The sequence below is a fragment of the Nilaparvata lugens genome, chromosome Y (genome assembly GCF_014356525.2).
Source record: "Nilaparvata lugens isolate BPH chromosome Y, ASM1435652v1, whole genome shotgun sequence".
NCBI lineage: Eukaryota > Metazoa > Arthropoda > Insecta > Hemiptera > Delphacidae > Nilaparvata > Nilaparvata lugens.
In genome coordinates this window covers 7,782,738-7,805,839 of record NC_052519.1, presented here as the reverse complement: position 1 = coordinate 7,805,839, position 23,102 = coordinate 7,782,738, and positions in this window count along the sequence as shown.

Here is a 23,102-nt window from a genome sequence, read left to right as displayed (position 1 = left end):
ATAATGCAAATGAGTATTAACAGCATTGAAAAAATTGCGACAAAAGGCTCTATCTTCTAACAAAGTTTTGTTAATCCAACCATGTAGAGCAATAACAATTTTCAATGAGCAAAATAGTTGTGTATTTGACAATCCATCAGCGTTGTTGACGTTGTTGGCTGACTGATCTCCAAACGTTAAAGATGATAGCTTGTTCCGCACCATGTTGATAAAGTTGAGTAGATGATGTTCTGGGCAGTATATGCCATCAATCTTCTTGATCAGCAACTCCAAATCAGGCATAGCAGGAAAGAAATATGCTGATGATAGGTCCAGGTACTCCACATTGTTCAGTTGTAGAATTGTATCCAGTAGAGTAATCTGCTTATATCCATGGACAAAGATTTTAATTGGACGCTGCTGGTTCTGATCCAACCACCTTCCAACTGTTCCACGCACAATTTCCATCAAATCCGAATAGGGAAGATGTTCTCTCCCACAGTCTGACCACCTGAGTCCATGTTTAGCTTGATGTATACAGTTGTTGGCGATGATTTGCCTGCTAGTCTTGAGCATAGACTCAGAGTAGGGAGGCTTGAAAAAGTAGTGATGAGTAGTCACATGATTCTCATCATCTTGCTCCAGGATAGCCATCTCCTTCACAATAAACTTGTTGTCCAAACCTTCAAAACCTTGAAAGTTCATCAGGTACAGTGGTAGTGGTCCAAAAATGTTTTCCGCTCTACTCGATGGCCAGTCATCTGCATCACTTTCTGCTGTAATGTAGGAGTCGTCATCATTGAGTCCAGTTGTACTCGTAGAGGCATCTTTCATCAGCGGTCGCTCACCAATAACACAGCCCACCACGTCCTCCCCTTCATGTGAAGACAGCTCCCCCTCCACAATAAAAAGTCCTCTGTATCCTGTCATGACTGGCTCATTCATTGTCTCGAGCTCAACTGAGCAATTTATCACTGTGCACTGACTATATATCTTTTTATGCCGACAGTACAAGGCCTGACATTGGTCGATACTCTTTAGTCATCTCATGAATCATCATACAGTAGGCAGTTGTATTACCTGGAATGTTTTCAGATGCTTCAAACTCAATCCTCACATCGATACTTCCAGTTTTGAGTGACTCATTTTGGCGGGAGCAATCAAAAGCAAACAGCATTATTTTTCCATCACCAATGGCATTCTTTTCAAACAGAGGGTTGCTTGCACGAGCATTACCATGGTTGTAGACTCCATTGAAAGCTGCATACATGTTGTAGATGCGATTATCATCACCATCAATGCTCTCATATGGGTAGTATCTGCTGTTTAAAAACACTCGAACATCCTTCATATTATACTAATCAAAGCGAGAACTGTTGGCTGCTGCCACACCTCGTCTTGCAGTCTGTAGCCCAACCACAATGTATCGTGGCTTTTCATGCTGTGATGTTGACTTGACAGTCCATGTATGCTTTCTTGTCTGTGGTAACATTGGATAGGTATACAACTCCCAATGTCGAAATTATATACTGATGGGTGTGTCATTCTGTACAATCTGTAGCAGACGCAGTTTCACATCATCTGCCACTTCCACATACGGCATTCTCCATAAAAGCTTTGTGATTGCTACATTAGCAGCAGCAACATTCACACAGTCGTGAAAGTTGGGGCTGACCCTCAACACCAGCTCTTGTTTCACATTGAGCAAAATCTGTCTATAGTCTTCGGCAAAGCCTAGCAGGTATCTCAAAGGCACATCCATGATTGTAGTGTCGGCTCCATTGGCAGCAAAATCGGTGAATCCATGAGTTGGGCTAAACTTGTAGCCAGTCCTTCCATCTTGGTCCACTCATCACGTTCAAATGTAACAGCATTCTTCATTAGGCTGGTAACTTCAGGATTGCGTATACCATCCACCTCCACACCATTGATTTCATAGCGTATCTCTGAAAACACATTGCCAAAGAATCCAGAGACACATGGAGTTCCGGCCACAGCAGCATTGGCAGCTCAAGTCACAGTATACTCCAAATGTAGATAGCTCTCCGATGGCAGTGTGTAAACATCTTGCTGTTGAATTGGAATCCGTATCTCATCGTTGGCATTATAGCTTACAGTATAGGGTGCATGAGAATGGTACTCAAACCCAATGATACTGTTGTCCGATGACGGTCCATTCTGTGTCACATCCAAAACTCCCATTTTCCTATTCTACTCGTATCTGACAGCCTCGTTCTTGCAAATACTCAATGCTCCTAGATGATAACCTTGTCAAGGTTGAATGCTGAATGACATCCTTCACTCTATTATCTACTTTTATAGGCTTAGAATGTATCTCTGTAGGAGAAGGAGGAGGAGGAGGAGGATGAGGGTGTACTGCAGCAGCCTTATCCAGCCCTTGATTCAGCTTTCCAAATAACAGCACCATCTCACTTGCGTTGTCTCAAATGTAAAGCAATATTTATTTCCTCGCCTCTATTATTTATAAGACGACCGTACTCATCGACTACTTGCAGTGTAATGCTACCAATCTGCTTGATGTCTACAGGTAAATAGATTACATTCTGCACAGTCACCACCATTTTATACCCTGGATCAACATTTGGGTAAAACTCATAGATCACGTGATCTGTAATTCCATTAGAGTAAGATCCAGTCACAATGTTACAGGTGATGCGTATCACATTAGGCCGACTGATTTGTACAGTATTATCACTTCTAGTAGATGTGTTGGGCTCTATGAACTGGGTATTGGTAAAACCCAACAGTTTCCCTATTGAATCTTGTGGTCGTAAATCCAACTTGGCACTGCTGAAAACTATACACTTTAAGGTTGATGGATCTACAGTCACCTGGAAATCAACATCATTTTCCAACAGCCTTTGTGCAAGCAAGTCAGTAATTGTAGAAAATTCAAAGCTACCTGTTGGTAATGATACCTGATGCAGAGCCAAATCCTCCTTGTCAGCAGTAGTAGTAGCTGGCATTCTCCTTTTAGTCCTTTTAGGCAATACTTTACCATCATCATCATCATCATCATCAGACTCACTAGGTTTATGCTTCCGATGTTTAAGCACCTCGCTCCAATACTCTTCAAATCTTGCTTTAGCCATACTCCGAAGCTCATCATGTGTTATCTCTGCACTAGTATCACCCTTCTTATGTATTCTATTACTTGTATAAAAATGTAGTACATTATTGAAACCTTCCTCAATATTAGGTATTGAGTTGCAACTTGTAAAGCTAATCAGACCAATTTCCCATTCACCGCTGCTCACATCAAGTGGTGGATAAAAGTCGCTCTTTAGTATTGATGTCCTACCTCCAAAACATAGCATCATGTTGTTGCCTGCTCAACATACAGTTGCACAATGAGTAGCAATCAGCTTACACTGGACATTTATAGTAAGTACAGGGATGAAAATAATGTACAAGAGAGATAGTGAATCATTTATTTATTTTCATCAATCAAAAATTGTAAACACAAATGTCCACAGATGTGCGAGTAAAGATCTTCCTGCTTCTGATCATAGTTGTACTCAATCCTCGATGCTGGCTCCAGTCCTTTGTGCATATAGTCAATAAACTCCTGTGGTGGTCTCAGGTTGCCAAATCCGTCAAAGTAGTGAGACACATCATCCTTCTTCACATAGCACACCCAATGTGTGCCAGCTCCAGTGCTGGTGTCCAGGTTGATAATGCCGCATTCTCTCCTCCAGGGCCCATTCAATGGTAGAGCATCCCGCATAAACACTCCTCGAAAATGCTTTAGCTTCAGTCGACATGCATACTTGTAGAGATCAGCATCGGTGAGGGCTCGATCAGGTAGGGCAACTACAGTCTTCTCTTGCTGCCACATTGACGGCGACGTGCTCCATTTCCCTGTGTCCTGCGCTGTTGTCTCAGGTAGAGTCCTCTACCCTTTTTACCAGAACATCTCTTTACTTGTTTTCGACCACGAGTCTTTGTTGTCTTACGTCTGCGGTATACTCCTCCACCAAACTTTGCTTTAGCCTTCATGATGTTGGTCACTGCTAGTGCTGCAGCCTTCTCAAGTGCTCCTGCGTCTGCAGATTTTACCACACTCAAAGCTCGATCTGCCAAAATGTTGTCTGCTACTGCTCTGCTTGATGTATCACTGCTCCTCGAGTAAGCAATGTTGTGCTCCTTACAGGCTCGATCAAGACTATTTATACCAGGATCGCCTCGTGCCAACCGCTTCTCTAGCTTTGTACCTGGTCCACAGTACTGGTAACCGGGGATGTGTAGTTCAATAGGCAGAATGTCAATTGCCTTGTTCACCAATTTTCCAGCACTCTTTTTAACTATTGAACCTGCAACTTTTGCAATTGATGACAGTACCCCTCTTCCCTGGTACCTCCTCTCTCTCCTACATCCAGTCATCTAATGTTTCTTAACGGTTTTAGCAGCTGGTTTTATACTTTTTTTGCTGTGGACGATGTTTGTGCTGGTGGCAATGATGTTCCAGGTGGTGTTGTAGGAGGGGGTTCCAGTAATCCCATAAGATCTATGAAACGTTTCTTCATTTCATCAGGTGGCAATCCCTTCATAGATTTAGCATTTTCCGGATCTAACACAATGTCTAAATACATTGTAAGCATTTTACCAGCAAACTCAATCAGCCTCTTCTCAAGATATTGATTGTTCACTCCATCAGTAGGCTTAATTAGATCCATCATATCAGTAAGTATTGAATTGTTGAGACTTGTGAATACCTGTGATGTGGTATTGTCCCATGTCTTTGGCAGCCACATTGAAATCAGTTCTCTGCATGTTGAAAAGTTGACAGCATCCCTGTCAGCACGTGGATTTCCCAAATTGATCAAACGCTTGTAGCGAGCATTAATGTTTCCTATGGAATCCATGACTTGACTGCTATACACAAGCAAAGCAATGTCTCTTATATAGTGAAACTAGTATGCAGGATTAGCAACTATGTAGCCACCTTCTACCAACTCTTCTAAAATTGAATTGATTTCATTCTCATGTCCAGTGTTGCCAACTGCCTTAGACTGATCCAATAGTTTCAGCCTGTCCACAAGTTCGTTGGGATCATTGTAGTAGACGTACTCAATCTTGGTACGGCTGTTTGCCACCATATTGAATGGCGCCACGAGTCCTCTGCCACTGACCTTGCTATACTTGGGTTTAGCATTATTGAGCAGTTTATGGATCACGTTTTTATACTTTGTATCATTCGAGTTTTTACTCTTACCATCTGGAACATGATTTTCCTTATACAAGTTTGTAATGTGTAATATCCGAGTGTATGCCACCTCATCACTAGCCAATGGAATAATGGGTTTCTTTTTGAAAATGAGTTCACAAAGTCCACACGTTGATTCAAATCTAGTCACGTTTGAAGGATTGTTAGGGTCAGTCAGAACAATCTTTCTTCCATCACTTCCAAAGGTTAAAAGTTTGTTACCCAAATAGTAGTCATTACCAACAACTTCTGGTCCATATGTTTTGTCAGAGCTGCTATCACCACTCATAGCTCTATGAAGATAACGTCCCACCGGTGTCTCAGTCAATCCAACCTCGATCATTGCTTGTCGAATCCTCTTTTGACTGCTGGTTAGTAATGCTTCCTGAGCAGTAGCACCCTCCTCCTCCTCCTCCTCATCCACATCCATCACATCACTTTCATCAACATCATTGGCACTTGCAGATGGCCACAATTTGCGTGCAGTACTCGAGGTACTTGGAACTGGGCTCAACTGCGAAGCTTCTCCAATTCCTTCAAAGGTCAAAGGAGACTCCTCACCAATTTTGGGCAGACGTCTTACTGCTTGTTTCAGGGGTCGGGACAGCAATGGTGTAGGTGGCGGTGTATGTGGTGCATGATGACCTACAGGAACTGCCAAACGTCTGCGATGTGGGCGTGGCTCTGGAAATTGCCCATGTAGTGGTTGTGCTGCTGCTGGCTGTGGTGGTGGTGGTGGTGGTGGTGGTGGTGCTGCCAAATGCTGATTGAGAACTTCAACTATATTGTCAAGTGGTTCAGTTAGTGGTTTAAAGTGTTTTGCATGCTGCTCCTCTGCCACTTGCCTTCCAAGAGTCAGTTCCTTGTGTTTCCTTTTGATGTTACATCGCAACTTTGCAATTGCCTTGATGGTTGGTGCAATCTCTTCTACAGTCTTTTGACGGTGTCTATTGCTGGAGACGTCCATCTTGCTCAGTGTACTAACATATACTGAAGCTCAACTAACACTATGCATCAACTAAATACGTATCAAGTCCATTCCTGTAGCGCCCTCCATTTCTGTCCAATGTCCGATCAATCACTAGGAATGAGTGTGCACCCCCCACTGACCAAACCTTGTTACACATATCCTTGAACTGATCAAAGGTCATGTCAGCGCCAACATGATCTCGGTACAAGTGTTTCATGTTTAGCTCATCCTGCTGAAACATGACTAGAAAGTTTGCATTGTCACGAATCAGCTGTTTTGGAATGCGGCTATAGGTCTGCGCTAGATAAAACACATCAACGTCACTGTGTCGGCCTGCACTAAAGTACTTCCTGATGGCATCTGCTGCTCACAAATCACATCGTCAAAAATAATTATTGAGTTTGCCATCATCATCATCATCATGTACGGTACTTTGGCTTAAATAAAATCATTGAATCATGTTGCCTTTTATTGTTGACCGAGCAAAGTGAGGTCTAAGATTCAAGTCGACAGTTTGGCATTTCTCTCAATGTTTAAATGTTTGAATGTTTAAATGTTTATATGATGCGCATTTACGGCGAAACGCGGTAATAGATTTGACAGTTATGTTCCTTTTTAAATTGCGCGTCGACATATATATAAGGTTTTTGGAAATTTTGCATTTCAAGGATAATATAAAAGGAAAAAGAAGCCTCCTTCATACGCCAATATTACAGTAAAAATCTGGTGTGGTGCACTCACACAACTTTCCTTGCCGTTATGAAGATTTATCACCTGACGCTAGTGTACACGCGCATCTCAAGTCTAGTATTCGAAGATCTGCCAGCTGGTGACAGGACAATAACGCTGGAGACACACAAAGTCTTCTATCTCTTCATAGTGAATGATTTAATAGAATCAACAGTTGCCAACCGTTTACATTATTGAATAAACACATTTTATCAAATTTCGAGCTTATTTTAAATTTTAGGTGAAAATGTAACTGAACATTGATTGTAGAGATTTTATGCTCAATCTTTCCCACTTGGAATTTTTTGTTTAAATTGTATCTGAAGCCAGATAACTGGGAATCTAAAATCACACTTTGCATTGATGGGGCGGAGCTCCTGAAATTTTTACAGATATGGGACTTGTGGCAGTTGATAGAGCTTATCAATGACTTAGGTATAAATTTGATCAAAATCATTGGAGCCGTTTTTGAGAAAATCGCGAAAAACCCTGTTTTTGACAACATTTTCGCCATTTTAGCCGCCATCTTTAATTGGATTTGTTCGAAAATGTTCATGTCGGATCCTTATAGGGGAAGGACTTCAAGTTCCAAATTTCAAGTCATTTCGTTAATTGTGAGATGAGATATAGTGTACAAAGCCGCACATACACTCATATACACACACACACACACACACACACACACACACACACACACACACACACACACACACACACACACACACACACACACACACACACACACACACATACAGACCAATACCCAAAAAACACTTCTTTGGACTCAGGGGACCTTGAAACGTATAGAAATTTAGAAACTGGGGTACCTTAATTTTTTTCGGAAAGCAATACTTTCCTTACCTATGGTAATAGGGCAAGGAAAGTGAAATAGGGAGTGACTTATCAGACACTCTGTATTATCATTTAATGGGAAGTGTGAAGTGGGTGGAATTTATGTTGTTTGTAAGGAGTCCTGACAGTTTGAAGTGAATGACGTATACCGGATTCCATCTCTCTCTATCTCTAATTGGACTCGATTTTCCACCACTGGATTTCATCTCTCTCTGTCTCCACTTGGACTTGATCTTCCCACTACTGGATTCCTACTCGCACAATCTTCACTTTGACTCGATCTTCCACTATTGCATACCTTCTCGCTCTACCTCCACTCGGACTCGATTTTTCCACTACTGGATACCTACTCGCTCTATCTCAACTTGGACTAGTTCTCCCACTACCAGTTCTTCCTCAATCTTCATCTTATTCACCATTAGGATTATTCATCATCGTAACTCCACAGATCACAACATCTACATCTTATTGATGTGTTCAGTGAATTTTTTGAACTAGTGATTTTAAAATAGTGAAGGGAGCCGAACTGTCAAGGCATACAGGATGCACTCGAATCAAGAGACTTTTTCATTTAGGTTAAGTTTTATCAGTTTCATCCCCATTTTCCCCGTCATGTGTCTTTCTGAGGTCGGTTCACGATTGGTCTGCTGCGTCCATGATGCCTCTCACTGACACGTCAGCTCGCTCGCCCTCAAGTAGGTATGATTATTCCAATAATAGTAATAATGACGCAGGTATGTTTCTAGCAAATGAGCTCCACTCTTCCAAAAAACTTTTCAAGGCTGCTCACCTTAACGTTCAATTCCTCAGCTGCCACATTGATGAACTCAGAGCAATCTTCCGTTTTCAGGACTTTAATATAATTGGAATTTCCGAATCATTTTTGAAGCCTAGTATTTCATCAAATTTTGTTGCATTACCGGGATATAATCTTTTCCGGAATGATAGATTAAATAAAGCTTGTGGGGGCGTAGCAATTTATGTGAAAGATGGTATCAAAACAAAAATTTTAATCACATCTAAACAAGAGTATTGTTCCAGACCAGTGTTTATGCTACTCGAATTATCCTTATCTAGTACTGATAAATTACTCGTTGGTATCTGTTATCGCCCACCAAAAATAGGTCATTTTACTGATTTCGAAAATGCCTTGCTTTCTCTTATTCCTTGTTATAGCCGTATACTAGTTATGTGGGATATGAACACCGACTTGAACATGACAAATCATAACTTTGACTACTTTCAACTGACTACTATTTTCCAATGCCTAAACATGACTATTTTACCTCTCGATCCAACTCATCATACTAATGAATCTGACACACTCATTGACCTTCTCATTGTTAGTGATCCTAACGAGGTTGTTCAAGCAGGCCAAATCCCAGTCCCAGCTATTCCTGGACATGATTTAAACTACTGTGTTCTTTCCCATAAGATACCTAAGACAGAACAGAAAATTATCACTTATAGAGACTTCAAAAACTTTGATGAAGCCGCCTTCCTGACTGATGTGGCTCAGACTCCATGGCATCAAATTGAAGCGTTACCCTCAGTTGATGACATGGTCAAGACTTTTGAGAATTGGACTTTGACTCTGTATGACAAACATGCACCTTATGTGACAAGGAGGATTGATAGAAAACGACGAGTACCGTGGATGACTGAAGACATACTTAAGATGATGGGACGTAGAGACAAAGCACATAGAAAATTTAAAAAGACATTTGACTTGGACAGTTTGATAGAGTATAGGAGCCTTAGAAATAGAGTTAAACAGGAATTACGGAACTCAAAGATTAGGTACTTGAATTCGTTTATGACAAACAATAGACAAGACTCTAAATCACTTTGGCAGGGAATAAAAGAATTCGGGCTTGGCAAACAGAAATCAAATCCACAAATTGACTTACCATTGAACAATATAAATGACCATTTCGTTTCAAACTCTAACCAACGCGACGAAGTTGTCATTGCTAATCATATCGATGATCTTGAAGAGCAGGTTACAAACTTAGATTTACCAATTACTGATCAATTTCATTTCCATCCAATCTCAGAAGAAGACACTTTCAGAGCAATTCAATGTATTCATAGTAATGCTACGGGTGTAGACAAAATTCCTATTAAATTTATCAAGAAGATGTTATTTGCTGTTTTACCAACCATTACATATATTCTCAACAAGTCACTTGTAGAAGGCATTTTCCCTGAAAACTGGAAGTTTGCTCTGGTTCTCCCACTAAATAAAGTTCCATCACCCAAAAAAGTTGAGGATTTTAGACCAATCAGTATTTTACCTGCATTGTCCAAAGTGCTAGAAAGACTCATTCATGCTCAAGTTGTGAAATTTCTAGACAACAATAGTAAGCTTCATAACTTTCAATCAGGCTTTAGAAAATTCCATTCAACTGAGACAGCTCTGCTTCTTGTCACTGATGATATAAGGTTAGCTATGGACCAAAGAAAATGCACCATCCTCACCCTATTTGATTTATCTAAAGCATTCGATACTGTTGATCATACAGTCCTTCTGAATAAGTTGGCTATTCTTGGTTTCAGTCACAACTCGTTAGTTTGGTTTAAATCCTATCTATTAGGTAGGAAACAATGGTGTATCTGTCGGTGACAATAAGTCTACTTGGAAAAACGTTATGCATGGAGTACCACAAGGTTCAATTTTAGGCCCTCTCCTCTTCACTTTGTATGCTAATGACCTATCTTCCATTATCAAATGCTCCAGTTTCCATACTTATGCAGATGACCTTCAAATGACACTCCGTATGTTTTGATGTTTACATGAGTTTGTGAATTTAAGTGAAAATTTCAATATCTTTTGCAATTGTGAAGGAAGAGTTTTGTTTAGATTTGTATTTGGGAATTGATCAATCTGATAAATTCAAAATTGTAGTAGATAAATTTTTTGGACTCAAAATTGTGTATGAATAATATTATCATTTAAGTTACGTAAGTAGCATAACCTTTAGACTGTGTATTCTAAATTAAGGTTTGAAACAGTTTTGGGCAAATGCCTGTTGTTTTTACCTGAATTGTATTTGCATAGGAATAAATAAATAAATAAATATAAGTAGTATCCATTTACAGTAACTGCGAGACTTTTTTACGACTTTTCCCCACCTTCCCCCTCCCCCCGCACCCATCCTACCTTCCCCCCACCACCCTGCTCATGCCGCCCCAATCCTGACCCCTCCACCGACCCCTTAGAAGGAGAAGAGGCTCTCTATCTCTAGAAGAAGGAGAAGAAGAAGAAGAAGAGGAAGAAGAAGGAGAAGAGGAAGAAGAAGGAGAAGAAGAAGAAGAAGAAGAGGAAGAAGAAGGAGAAGAAGAAGAAGAGAAGAAGAAGGAGAAGAGGAAGAAGAAGGAGAAGAAGAAGAAGAAGAAGAGGAAGAAGAAGGAGAAGAAGAAGGAGAAGATGATAACGATGATTCTCTCTCTCTCTCTCTCTCTTGTCATGCTCTAGTTAATATAGTCATGCCTAATTACATTCAGTCATGCTCATTTACATTTAGTCATGGTCTATTTGATGATTAATAGTAGAGAGAGAGATATGTGAGAGAGAGAGAGAGAGAGGCAATCTACTGACAGATTTAAGTGAAACGAACTTCTGCCAGATTTAAGTGAAATGAATATCTTACTCTCAGATTTAACTGAAACATGTTCTTGACAACGATGTGAAGCAGTGGGTTGTACACACAACGAACACAGCCAGATTTAAGTGAAACGAACTTCTTACTGTCATAAATTCTAGATGTACTTGACAACTAGGATGAGATTTTACCATTCTTTCAAGAATACATGTCCAGCAGTAACATTCAAATCCCATCTTTTCAGAACTCTTTATGTGTGTGTATTCAGCACAGTTGAATATTCTTTTTTGCCACACTTGGATGTAATGAGCTGGTTTACGTGCGTCATATGGAGGCCGAAAATGATTGTTTTCTGACCAGGCCGGTAAAAGTTTTACGGCCCTAGGGCTGTAAAATAACCTTGAAGTCAGCTGATTCTGATTAAATTTGATGTGAACGTGTTTACAAAATGGTTTATGAAACGGAATGAGTTTATGCTTCTAGAATTGAATAAGTATTCTGGAATAAGATACTATCATTTTATTTGGATGAATAAAATACAGATAAGATATATATTATAAACTATTCAAATTCGATTCTCAGAGTAGGATAGAACTACTAACCTAAACTTCCGAAGTCAACGACAACAAGCATTGTTGACGTTGACATTCAGATTACCCAAATTTCAAGTGTGCTGAAACAGCTGATCAAAAAACTTTTCATTATTTGTGTTCATTATTCAAGAATCAGAACATTTATAATAATATCATCTTATTGTCATTTGGAAGAATAAAAAGTATAAACTCAACCTCTTACATAATTGAACATAATCTTTTAGGTTATTTAGACAAATCAAAATAGAAATAAAAAAAATTGGACAATTTCCTGATATTCAGATTACCTCAGATTTGCTAGAGCTATGACCTTCCTGTTTTGCTTTCGGAAGAGCCTAATAAACAATTATTCTCATAATTATTTATATTGTTTATTTTTCTGTGTGGCGAAAAATAACGTTCTCACCATGGGCAAAAATGTTTTTCCGGCTCTCAATCTTTTCTAGTCCTCATCCTACGGCCTCGGACTTGAAAACCGATTTCGAGCCAGAAAAGTCTCATTTTCGGCCCTAGGTGCGAAATATACTATTGGAAGAATAATAGTGAATTCGTAGTTCTTTTCTGAATCTATATTGATATAAATTAAATTATTCTCACCAAGTCTTAAATTCTTAACATAGAACCAATCAAACTGAAAAACATTGGCATATCAAAGTTTGTCATCTCTTGTTGTAGTTTTCACTCATCTCACAGCACTATGTAGCAATGTTTATAGATAAGCTTACTGTGAGACAACCTTGGACGTTATCATTACGCACCAATTCTGCTCTTGGCTGATGATTAACATGTTTCAAAATTTTACTTCAGAGACCTTACAAGGACAAATGCTGTTCCGGTCTAATTCAATACTCGAGCATTGTCACGTTTTTGCAATTTTACTTCACATAGCTTACAAGGACGAATGCGGTTCCGGTCTAATTCAATACTTGATCATTGGCACGTTTTTGCAATTTTACTTCACAGAGTTCACAAGGACGAATGCATCTCTGTTCTAATTCATCTCAAATTCGAGCATTAACACGTTCCGTGCATAATCTTGTTTCACCTTGGAAAAAATGCATGTGAACACTCTCTCACGTTGAAATAGAATGTAGCTAGCTATTTCTCATGCAATTTCTCCCAAGCAATTTGCATAGTGAAAATCGGTTAAAGATTGATATGATTCTAACTTTAGGGTTTTAGAACATCGCCGTAGATTGACTGACCCATTTTATCAGTAATTGAATCACCTACTTGATCTTCTGTCAAATTATGTTGTTCTGCCTCAATCCAATTCATATGAAAGCTAACTTTAGCATAATTCTGTACTATTTGGTAGGCTATTCGATGTATAAATAAAGTGAGATAATCGGTGAATACAGCTGAACATTGTAATCTCGTCACTTCATCATTCTCTGTATTTTTAATTGAAGTTGCTATTTCCTCACGAATTGATTTGACTGTAGCTTGTAATTCATCTTTCTCAATAAATGCTTGCATTCCACTACTCAGATCATTTTCCAATACATAATTTTTGCTAAACGTAGTTAGCAATGTATTCAAATCGTTTTTTGAAACAAATTGTTCAATACCCTCCATAAGATTTGTCTTTATCGTATTAGTCATTGCGGATAATCGATCTTCAAACTCTTGTTTTGTTATAACAATGTTATTCAATGCATGCACAGTTTTATCCAAATATTCCTTATCAACCGATAATGAATGAGTTTCATTTACTCTAGTAAAACGTTCTGTGCTAAGCTGTTTCAATCTGGTATTTAGATAATTCTTATCTAATACTTGCAAATCTTTAATCTTGTCTGAGATAACTTTCAATTTCTCATCCAAATAATCCTTGTCAACTTTATTATCGTTGATTGTATTCAAGTGTGATCTGAATATCTCTGTTGTTGATTTGAGATCATGAAGAGAATTCTCCAAATTGATAGATTTCTCTTTAAGTCCCCTATCGATATTGTCAGATAACTGTTGTAATGTACTGAAAATGTGTTCCTTTTCGATCTTGTTCAATCCAATATTCTTAACTATATTGGATAATTGTGAATCTAAATACGAATGCAGAGATTCACTAACACCCTGTTGATTAATTGCCTGTATTATTCTCTCACTAAAACTGGTAAGATCTGGTTCATTCCATACAATGTCTTTCTTCGCAGCGACTCTCTCGCTTTTACCTCCGAATCTGTGCATGCTCATTCTGCAACTAAACTTCACGCAATCCCTCTATAATTGATGCAATCTCAACATCATGACCCGAGTGTCCAGCAAGTTTTGATGATTTTAATAAATGAAGTCTCTGAACCGATTCATCATAGTTGTCATAATATTGGTAAATTCTATTGCTAGAAGTATTTTTTGCAAATTTCAATAACCCTGAACCTCTCTTACTTGTTTTTTTAACAGGAAACAGCATTTGAATTAAGCGAGATTTTACACCACTGTTACGTTTCACATAATTATCCTCATCTATCCAAATGAACTTTTGTTATTGATAAAATCTTCTTGTATTCATTTAGATCTTTTTCATCAAAGAGATATGAATTTGGTCTTTGGGCAAATAAGAGTTCTAATAGACCATGTGTAATTTGGAATTTCTCGTTATCAATATAAAAGAAGTAGTTATCAAAGCTAACAACCATCTCACCCATAAAATATAATTTTCGGTCAGAATCATAGGAAATTCCATAAGGAATCGAGTTATCCAATTTTTCACTATGAAATGTATACAAATATTGTGCAAGCACTTGATTCTTTATATTCTTTATTTTGCTGGTTGTATCACTCTCAAGCCTAGTTGAATTAAATATACTTGATTCGTTCATGCTTAGATCTTTTTCAGCTGCTGATGGTGATGTAACTTCTATTGTTTCACTAATATCATAATCATGTTTTTCTCCTAGTTCCATACTTTCTTCGTCTTCTTCTTCTTGTTCCTCCTTTTTTGGTATAAAACTCTGATCAGATTGGTGAGAAGATTTAGTTTTCCCCATTTCAACTAGAGGTGTGATAATCGGTTTAAAAAGTTTTTCTCTGTAATCGTCAGATTGCTTTTCAAAATGTACAATGCTTCTATGTTTATCTCTAATAACTTTCCTCAATTTCTTGATCTTATCGATTAGAGCAACACTAGCGTTTTGTCTTCTACGAGACATCCTCATTCTTTCACTGCTACTCACTCTCTACTGAATGTCAATAAAGTTATCCAGACCCTGCCTATATTTTCCACTATTGGCTACACATTCAGTCATAATAGTAAGAAAACTATGCTTCTTAGAATTTTACACATTTGAACACAATTTACTGAAATCTCTGAAGCAAATATCTTCACCCACATAGTCTCTATATATTAATTTGAGTGATAATTGATCAATTTTGAATATAACAATCATATTTGCATTATCTCTGGTGAAATGTTTTTGTGTTGCACCATAACTTTGAATTAAATATGCTGTATCAATATTACAATGTCTACCCATAGTAAAATAATCTCTTTTTTGAGGTGTGTGACTAAGTTGTGAATCATCAAATATAACTAGAGAAAATTGTGGTATTTTATTTGGGTGGGGAATTCTCTCGGGAATATCATTGACATGAAATTCAATACCTTTCATTTTTGAAAAGACTTTTCTTAAAAACAAGTACTTATCTTGATATTGACTTTCAGTATTTAAATAAATATGTTTAAATCTCAATCCATTTTCGGAAAAAATCAAGTTGAACAATAAATTCGTTTTACCGCATGCAGAGGGGCCTACGATGAGAATTCTAGCGTTATGTGGTATCAATGTACCATTCTTACACCATACAGGCTTTTCCTCTTGTGCAATTCACTTATCGAAATTTACAATGACGAGTTTGTTCATGTTGAGAAAGTGAGATATACAAACAGAACGAACTGTTTCATGTGTCTGGTTCACTCGCTAATGAAGCGTTTCTAGGTGACACACATACATGTACTCTCCCATTCAACATCTAGTCACCTTGTGCCACATGCTACTAGCACTTCTCTATGACAAAAATGAGAAATGAAAGAGCGAACATTCAATTCAAGTTGTTTTTATTTGAAAAACACACACAATGTAAAGAATATTACAATGATTATCCACAACAGATGTGGATAGATAATTATATAATGTACATTATTTACATCATATGATCTTACTCCAATTATTTACAACAAATGTGGATAGATAATTATAATATACATTATTTACATCATATATGATCTTACTCTGATTATTCACAACAAATGTGATTCGATAAAATTATACCATGTGATCTTACTCTAATTATTATTTACAATCTTACTCTAATAAGTTTTCTCGATTTATGAATGATGGTTGCAGAAATCCAATCCATTTCACAAGCAACTTATCCTTATCTCGTCTCAATATTTTTTCTATCAAATAAACATTTCTTTCAGATTCATTCAAAAGTGTTTTTTTAATTTCTTCTTGATAAAACCTACCCTGTATTATCTCACCACTAAGATCTTCTAATGAGTAAGTGATAGGTCTTGTGGGATGTATGCTCACAATTCAGAAATATTCGGGTGACCAATTCATTAGATATTTTTTATCAAATATCTGTTTCTTTTTAGAAATTTCACAATATCACCTAGCTTATATTTTGGTTTTAACACTTTTAATTTGAATCGTCTATTAAATGCAGAGTTTAGTGATTCTAAAACACGTTTAGGATGTTTTTTAGTTACATCTTTAGGTCGCATTCCAATGCTACTGTGTACTGTATTGTTATAATCATCTACAATATTTTGTAAGTTATCAACCCAGTTTTTACTCTCATGTTCAGTTAAGTTAAAGATCGATATATTTTTGATTTTATTGTACGATTAAATCTCTCAGCGATACTAGCTTTCTTATCAGTAAAAACAGAATTATGCTTGATATTATACTTATCTAACAAATCTTTCACATGCTTATTAAAATACTCCTTCCCTCCATCTGTCTGGAAAAAACACATATGTTTATTCTTACAAATAATGGGTTCAAGTGCATTATAAACACTTTGTGCAGTCTTATTCTTTGAAGGTATACAATAAGCGTACTTAGTAAAACAATTATTAACAACTAAAATATAACGATATCCTTTATTGAATTTAGATAAGCTACCCATCTCAATCAGATCTGATTGATATAAATCGTTCTCATTCTTCAACTCATATCTATGTATGGGGTAATTTACACGTGCAGCAGAGTGGAGCTCTGCTCCTAATTTTGCTCTAATATTACTCATTCTTCTTCTTTGTGTGAAGACAGACTTGAAACAGAATTCGATGTGTTGGTCACTACCTCGTTACACACACACTGATCTGTGCCATCAGTTTGCTATTTTGTAGTGACCAAATGGTAATGTATCGATTCCGTTCTCTGCAATAAAGCGCTTGTCATCGAACGGGCTTAAACAAACCCTTGCGCATTCAATTTGATGCATGTTATGATTGAAGGATCTCAACATATTACATTTTTCTATATGTTGGCATCATTCAATCAAACATTTCTTATACAAGTCAAAACAAAGTTTTCTATTTTTCACATGTGTCTTCACACCTTTTGCTACACACTTATTTACAGTTTCCTCCTTCTCATTATTTACAAGATATGAATATAATTTCGCCCGTAATCCCAGAAAAGATTTTAAAGGAAATGAAGCTGCCTCATCCTTAAATTTCCCTACAACTCTATTCCTCTCATTGGAGAAGCATTCATGCTCAGCTGGGTAATTTGAAGTGTCAAACAATTCTAGATTTTCTCTTATCAGTTGGTAGACGTCGGGTGTCTCCAACGATAAGAGGAAGCTATCTGTATCAGTCATACAAAGCTGGATGCGTTGAAAAAATCATACATGTGTAGTTTACTCAAATCCAGGATGCAGAAACCTGAATAGATTGGCTTATTCATTTTTAGTTCCAACTTTCGCGAGAAAACCGCAATCACATCCGAACTTATTATCTGCCAGCGTTTACATAGGGGATTTGAAATGTACTTATCTAGACGCTTGGTGTCTGTGATAATTTGAACATTACATTGATGCCGATTTCCCTGTATCGATTTTCCGAAGCATAAGTTACTCATTTGTTTAAAAAAAGAGACTTCAAATTTATTTTTCGCGGCTTGCCTATTACAGGTATTGAACTCAATGTAGTTCTTCAACCAAGGCGATTGGGAAAAGCTAATGATGTGATGTACCTTTGTTAATTGCAATCCGAGTTGAAGGTACAGTTTCAAATTCATGTAATGAACAATGTACCTCTCTCGATCAAAAAGTGTGTTCATGAGTTTTTTAGTCAGAGTTTGACCGTTCTCATTGGTTTGGTACTCGGAGAACAATTCGCTAGGAGGAATTTGATGAAGTGGAGCGAGAGGGAAATTGGCATGCATATCATGTAACTCCTGTGGGTACTTGAGATCACATTCAATTACATAACCAGTTTCTGATTCACTCTCCAAATTTGTAAAGTCAAGAGCATGGATTTCTTCCTCTGAGAGGAACTTGAAATTTCCATAAGGTAGGAATTGATTCATAGAGTGCGCATACAAAGAATTACAATCTATATAAAGCGAATAGTTACTTGGTTTTGTGGGATCGTATGTGTCGGGGATGTGTTTGTTATTGGCTTCACAATAACGCTTGCCAATAAACGAAACACCACCGCACATTCCTGATTCAAACAATATATGTTTATCGGGATCGCTAATCAATTGGAGTTTAACCCGGGTGAACTTTAACATACAATTCCAAGTGTAATGAGCAAGCGAGAGAAAATGAGTCACATCGAGGCCATATGACCTAAAAAGCATTGACCTCATTTCTTCGAAAACCTCAACTAATAGCATGACGTCTAGGCACAGATAGAAATCATGATACTTGCCGAGAGATTTCAACTCGAATGTTGAGAACACTCTTTGTGCATGCTCATATTCTTTGGGGGAGAGGGGTGTATCGTTAAGATCATTATAAAAACATTCTATCGGAGGGAGAGAAGTCTCAGCGAATTTTTCAGGGCAAGATATGTACGAATAGGGATATACTCCTTTTTTCAACAAGAGTTGCCTATGTTCGAGATTGGGGTCATTAAATACTGAAAACAGACGTTTGAACTTCGATTCCGTATCTGTACTATCTACCAAGTTGTGCACTAATACTTCTAAAGATTCATTCATAAATTTATATGAATCTAAAAACTTGATTTTTCCCACTGTCAATGTCAAAAATCTTTCTGATGTATTGGCGATACAGGAAATTTCTTTTTTACATTTTCCGAGAGCTTTTAGAATAAAATGACTGTCAAATCCGCTAAAATTATGGAAGTAACAGCTAATCGTATCGTCAGTTTGAGTATTTAAATTACACAACACATGAGCAGCACACAAAAACTTTCCATTTTCATGTGCATGATGGCGTACCTTTGTGTCTGTTTCGGTAAAAACTTCATCGAAAAGGCCGCACTTATCAGCATTTTGAAATTTGCGTTGCTGACGATCACTTAAATGCTCCATCGGAATTTCACATTTTATATCCGCACCCAATAAATCGCCCAGTTCGATTATTTCCTTGAGAAATTTCTCCATGATCTTTTCATTGATATTACTCGATCTATAGAGTACTGGGCCGTACGCGATATCTCCATTCACATCAATTACAACGAAACAATACCCGCACGGAATATGACGCGCCGTTTTCTTGGTGTAACTTCTGGTGATAGGTACATCCTCAGATTCATTACCATCCATATTCACAACAAATTTTTCCAAATCCGCGTAGATTGTATACTTTTTCTTCAAAGTCGAACCGAGTTTTTTAAATTTGATTGTCTCACCTTGTTTTGGGTATGAAGTTCTCTGAGACTGGAACTTTGAACAAAGCTCTAGATGTCTCATCAAATTTGCTTTCCCATCACAATATTTAGATTTGTTTGTTGTGAATCTGTGAAAACAGATATTACAAACATCTACTGGTGCTTTAGCTTTCGAAAGGTGAGAGAGAAGACGCGACAATCCGTTTTTCCCGTTCGCGGTGTTAATTAAACAAAAATGAGTTTTTCCTGCATTGCCTTTCAACATTGAAAGATTAATTTGGTATTTATGCATACGGAATATGCTTGATCGATAGGGGAGAAACGTTTTGTTGTCATACGCGATAACATGAATTGCGATGTCTGTATTGAGAATTTCAAATTTCTTTATGTCATGATCGGTGGTTGGGAAATTAACTCCGCGAGTGTTCAGCCTGTGAGCAAATTTGATCAAATATTTCACCGTTAATGTCTGACTATTTGGCTTCTGGTGAAAATAGGCTGGAACACTCCACAGAAAACACTTTTTATCAGAAAGATTTTTGACATTGATAACACATTTCTTATTGATGATGAACTCGGGTGTTTGAATATAACTGCTTGTGTATATTGGATTATATCTAATCACATTTACATCAAGTGAGTCGATCTTCTTCAATACCCACCCACTCCCAAATCGAACAAAGTTATCGAATGAACTTAAAATTTTCTGCTTAACTGCTAACATAAATTGTTCATTCAATTCATCATAACTCTCCAAAACATTCAAGCCTATGGCTGAGTAGCTATGAAGATTCACAATGGATGAAACAGCTTCGGATTCCTCTGATTCTAAAACTACCATCTTATACAATAATACATTTAATACTAAAAACCATCTCACATTTCCTTCAAAACGTGCAGCGTGTTCTCTTATTATCTGGAAAACACAAGCTTTTGAGTTTTGAAACAAAACTTTGGCATTTTCAATGCCAGGTGCTATGTTTTCGAAGGAAATGCGATGGCGAATTGCTCGTGAACTCACGCCTCCAACCCTGTGTTCTCTGCTATGCTCCATCTCTGCTACTAGCGGGTTACTGGAAACAAACAAAGAATATATTACTATGGCACAGAATTAGATATAAAAACAAGTAAACATTAATCTAAAAATCAGTTGTGATTTAACAAGCAGCAAGTACAGTGCAAGAAAATGCTATCTCAGGATCAGATTTTCATACACGAACGATTGAGGTTATTAACATTTGATAATCGTTGGAAATTAGAATCGAGTCTGTTATCACCTCAAAATATGGCTAAACAGGGTTTTAAATTTGTGCGAGCACCCGACGTTGTTCAATGTGTGTTTTGTTCAGTATATTTAGAAAATTGGTTGGCAACAGACGATCCTAGTAAGGGACATGAGCTATGCAGTCCAAATTGTGGATGGCGCAAAGAAGATAATATTTCATGTGAAGAGGAGAATTTCAATAATAATATTCTACGACAATATGAAGAACGAGTTTCAACTTACCATCATCACGAACCATTCAAGCTCTCGGTATTTATTAATAGAGTGGACTATTTTGCAATAAATGGATACTTTTTACATGAGAAATCATATCTGCAATGTGTATATTGCAAATATATTATTGAAAATCCTTATGAAAAAGTGATACATGTTCTGTTTTGTATATATAAAAAGATGAGCTATAATGGAAAAGAAAAGACGAATGATGAAAAAGAAGATGCTGTGGGAAAACAAGCTGGATATTGTACAATATGCACTCTGTTGTAGAAGTAACTCCCAATCAGAATCAAGATATTAGTGATTCCTAAGTGCATTGAAGTGGTAGTATCAGGAAAGAAGTGAGTTCTGAAAAATCATGATTAGAAAAATAAAGAATTGTATCATACTTGCATGCAATGAATGATGTGCTGTACTGTCTCTCTCTGCTTACACTCCAACTCTCAGACTAGTTCTTCATACGTCTCTCCTCCTCAAAGACTGGAGTGATTATGCAGTAGTGCACACTCGAGCTCTCACATTCGAAATATTGTTATTTGAGATATTATATCTGGAAGTGAGAAATTTTATATTAGTGCATTGTGAGAATTTGATATTTTTTCTCTGAATGCACCTTGCTGTACGTGTAAGAATGCATTTGTATGTCAAGGATGTGATAAGCGGGAAAATGCACTATCTCTCACTCATCCTAAAACAGAGAGAGAGAAACGAATGAGTATATAAGTAGCGGTCATTGGATTTGACAGCTTCATTCGAGCACTAGTCACGTTCCTGTTACACATATCCTCGTCATCATGGACTCATCATCTACGCGTCAGGACTACATCCTACCAGATACACCTCCTCAACATGGCACTTCCTTCCCATCTTACTGGGCAGCGCAAGCTGCACAGAAGAAGAAGCTTCCATCTGCCAATAGCAGTGTTGCTCCCCCTGCTGCTGCTGCTGCATCCGACTCCGAGGACTCACCGCTGAAGAGACGTGGGGTCTTTGTGGAGAGAGGGATAAGCAGTGAGGAATTCATCATACCAGACACACCACCATCTCATCTGGGGTGGGCACCAAAGCGTGTACCACTAACAACGATTTCCACCAACAAGCAACAGGGGAAGAGAAAGCTGCACTTTCTGGAGGAGGAGGGTGAGGAGGAAACCAACTTTGTACCCTCAAAGGTTAGTTATTTCAAATATTATTAACATGTAATGTGAACAGATAATTTGAAATCTTTATATGTTGTCATTAATTTGTTGAAAGCTTGCTACTAAAAAGCTTGCTAGTATCTGATAAATTTCTTACTTTACTGAGAAAAACTAATTTTCAGTAGATCTGTTCACATTACATGTACTCACATTGTGATATTAAATGATAAGAGTTATTGTGAGAAATTGATGAATCTGATTTGAAAGACAATTTCAATCAAGAATTATTCCTTGATAACGAATATAGGAAATGAAACTATTCAACTCTAGAGTTCAGTTAAGATGTATATTCGAGTTCATGAATATGATGATTACATTGATATATTCATTTGAATTGAGCATAAATTGTTTTATGAAATCAAGAAATATAATTATTTGAAGTGATTAGGTTGAATGCATGCTACTTATAAATACTTATGCATAAATACTTTAGTGAGGAAAAAACTAATTTCCAATAGATGTCTTTGTATTACATGCATGCACAATGTGATATTAAATGATTAGAGTTCAGTTAAGATGTGTATATTTTGAATTCATGAATATTATAATGATTACTTTTTGAAATTGAACTGATCAAGCTTACTAGTTGATTAGAGTTCAGCCAAAAAAATTGAATAAAATGAATATT